The sequence below is a fragment of the Rattus norvegicus genome, chromosome X (assembly GCF_021556685.1).
Source record: "Rattus norvegicus strain SHRSP/BbbUtx chromosome X, alternate assembly SHRSP_T2T, whole genome shotgun sequence".
NCBI classification, from domain to species: Eukaryota; Metazoa; Chordata; class Mammalia; order Rodentia; family Muridae; genus Rattus; species Rattus norvegicus.
The window spans coordinates 31,998,066-32,000,757 of NC_141554.1; the positions used below are offsets into that span (position 1 = coordinate 31,998,066).

Consider the following 2,692-nt stretch of genomic DNA (forward strand, 5'->3'; position numbering starts at 1 on the left):
CCATGGGTCTGTCCATGTGTACACTTTGGGTAGTGGTTTAGTCCCTGGGAACTGTGGTTGGTTGGCATTGTTGTTCTTATGGGGTTGCAAACACCTTCAGCTCCTTCAATCCATTCTCTAACTCCTCCAAAGGGAACCACATCCTCAGTTCAATGACTGGCTACAAGCATTCACCTTTGTATATGTCATGGTCTGGCAGAGCCTCTCAGGAGACAGCTATAGCAGACTCCTGTCAGCATGCACTTCTTGACATCAGCCATATTGTCTACATTTGGTAGCTGTACATATATGGGGCTAGATCCCCAGGTGAGGCAGGCTCTGAATGGCTATTCCTTCAGTCTCTGCTCAAAACTTTGACTCAATATCTCCTCCTATGAATATGTTTGTTCCCCTTTCTAAGAAGGACTGAAGAATCTGCACATTGGTTTTCTTTGAGCTTCATGTGGTCTGTAGGTTGTATCTTGGGTAATCCGAATTTTGGGGCTAATACCCATTTATCAGTGAGTACATACCATGTTCTCTCTCTTTCTCTCTCTCTCTCTCTGTCGCTCTCTCTCTCTCTCTCTCTCTCTCTCTCTCTCTGTGTGTGTGTGTGTGTGTGTGTGTGTGTGTGTGTGTGTGTGTGTGATTGGGTTACCTCACTCGGTGATATCTTTTAGTTCCATCTATTGGCCTAAGAATTTCAGGAACTCACTGTTTTTAATTGCAGAGTAGTACTCCCTTGTGTAAATGTACCACATTTTCTGTATCCATTCCTCTGTTGAAGGGCATCTGTGCTGTTTCCAGCTTCTGGCTGTTATAAATAAGGATTCAGTGAACATAGTGGAGCATGCGTCTTTGTTGTATGTTGGAGCATCTTTTGGGTATATGCATAGGAGAGGTATAGCTGGATCCTCAGGTAGTACTATGAACCAATTTTCTGAGGAAACTTCAGACTGATTTCCAGAGTGGTTGTACCAGCTTGCAATCCCACCAACAACAGAAGAGTGTACCTCTTTCTCCACATTCTTCCCAGCATCTGTTGTCACCTTAGTTTTTTACCTTGGCCATCCTGACTGGTGTGAGGTGGAATCTCAGGATTGTTTTAATTTGGATTTGCCTGATGATTAAGGATGTTGAATGTTTCTTAAGGTTCTTCTCAGCCATTCAATAATCCTCAGCGGAGAATTCTTTGTTTAGCTCTGTATCCCATTTTTAATAGGGTTATTTGATTCTCTGGAGACTAACTTCTTGAGTTATTTGTATATATTGGATATTAGCCCTCTATCAGATGTAGTATTGTTAAAGAACTTTTCCCAATCTGTTCATTGCCATTTTGTCCTAATGACAGTGTCCCTTGACTTACAGAAGCTTTGCAATTATAGGAAGTCCCATTTATCTATTCTTGATCTTAGAACACCAAGCCCATTGGTGTTCTGTTAAAATAAAATTTTCCCCAATGCCCATGTGTTTGAGACCCTTCCCACATTTTCTTCTATTAGTTTGAGTATATCTTGTTTTATGTGGTGGTCCTTGATCCACTTCGACTAGAGTTTTGTACAGAGCAATAAGAATGGATCGATTTGCTTGCTCTATTTCCACTGCCATCTTGGTTCCATGTTCTCCGCACAAAGTGCCCATTGAAACCACAGAAACCGCCCCTGCTACAGAGCAGGATTTGCCTTAGCCTCAGGCTGAAACAGGGTCCAAAACAGAGTTTGACAGTGATTAATCAGTGCCAGAGCTCGAGGATCAAGATTCCACACAGACAGCCACACAACAAGCCCAGCTGGCAGCAGCCCCTGAGATCAATGAAGAACCTGTTAGTAAAGCCAAGCAGAGTCCAAGTGAGAAGAAGCCAAGGAAGGTTGTAACCCTGTAAGGGGTTATGAGAGTCACTATCCAGAAATCTAAAGATATCTTCTTTGTCATCACAAAACCAGATGTCTACAAGAGCCCAGCTTCAGATACCTACATAGTGTTTGGGGAGGCCAAGGTTGAAGATTTGTCTCAGCAAGCACAGTTAGCAGCCGCTGAGAAATTCAAAGTACAAGGAGAAGCTGTTTCAAACATTCAAGAAAACACTCAGACGCCAACTGTACAAGAGGAGAGTGAAGAAGAAGAGGTTGATGAAATGGGTGTGTAAGTTAAGGACAAAGAATTGGTCATATCAAAAGCAAATATATCAAGAGCAAAGGCTGTCTGAGCCCTGAAAAACAACAGCAACCATATTGTAAATGCTATTATGGAATTAACAACATAACTATTTGGCAGCAAGGACACCTCCCCTCCTTTTCCCCCTTTTTGGTGTTTGAAAAGTAGAACTACAGCTTGGTTTGAAATTTGCACTGTTTCTATCACTAATAAAGTTGTGGCATCTTGTTGGATGGATTAAAAAAAAGAATGGATTCATTTGCATCCTTCTTTTAATTTTTTTATTAGATATATTTCTTTACTTACATTTCAAATATTATTTCCCTTCCCGGTTTCCTGTCCATAAGCCCACATCCCCTCCCCTCCCACTCCCTCATACGGGTATTCCCCCCATACATCCTCCTTACTGTCCCCCCCATTTTCCCCTGCACTGGGGGTCCATGGGCAGGACCAAGGGCTTCCCTTTCACTGGTACCCCAACAAGGCTATTCTCTGCTACATATGCAGTTGGAGCCCTGGGTCAGTCCATGGACATGGACATGCTCTGGATGTATCGCTC

At 42.8% G+C, this 2,692-nt stretch overlaps 1 pseudogene across 1 annotated transcript; it reads left to right on the forward strand.

Annotated features, from left to right (window-relative positions):
* Positions 1-1,552: 1,552 nt before the first annotated feature.
* Positions 1,553-2,185, forward strand: LOC147998188 (nascent polypeptide-associated complex subunit alpha pseudogene; annotated as a pseudogene). The gene has a single exon (XR_015646836.1). The product of XR_015646836.1 is annotated as a nascent polypeptide-associated complex subunit alpha pseudogene (transcript).
* The last annotated feature ends 507 nt before the right edge of the window (positions 2,186-2,692 follow it).